This window comes from Cynara cardunculus, unplaced genomic scaffold (assembly GCF_001531365.2).
Source record: "Cynara cardunculus var. scolymus isolate 2C unplaced genomic scaffold, CcrdV1 Un_Scaffold_1506, whole genome shotgun sequence".
Taxonomy (NCBI): Eukaryota; Viridiplantae; Streptophyta; class Magnoliopsida; order Asterales; family Asteraceae; genus Cynara; species Cynara cardunculus.
Window position 1 is genome coordinate 1 of NW_020200784.1, and position 686 is coordinate 686.

The following is a 686-nucleotide window of genomic DNA, read 5'->3' on the forward strand; positions in this document are numbered from 1 at the left end:
AAGGTGTTCTTGAAGATTCTGTGTTAAGAATAAAGCTTTTGTTGTGTGATTTTCATCAAGAAAGCTGTTTGATAAGGTAAGTTTTAAACTACCATTGAGTATAAACTGTGAGTTTTAAACTACCGTCGAGTATAAACTGTGAGTTTTTAAACTACCGTTGATTATAACTATTGAGTTTTGATATTGGTTTTGAGGATAAGATGATAAACTATTTTTAACAGTTTTATGATGTTATTTTGGAATCTGGTTTTGATAAATATGAAATAGATTTGTGTTCTTCAACAGTCCTGAGAAGTTGCTGTTTGAATCTATTGTTGGAACTTTTTTGGAGAGAATTAAACAGTATCCGGGTTTTTAAAACAGTTTGAAAGAGTTTACAGAAAAACAAGAGTTTTAAACTGTTTTGGGAGAACAGATTGTTCTTGAGAATAAAAKGTTTTGAGTATAAACCTATGTTGGAACCATGATTTGGTTTAAGGATTATGAACAGGTTCACTCTGACATGTGACTGAGGTCTGTCTTTGGATGAACTACTTCATATTAATATGATTTGGTTTGAGGATTATGAACAGGTTCACTCTGACATATGACTGAGGTCTGTTTTTGGATGAACTACTTCATACTAATGAGCAGGAGGATATAAGGGTGGAACATCATGTAAAGGAGATTATTGGGAGGATATAAGG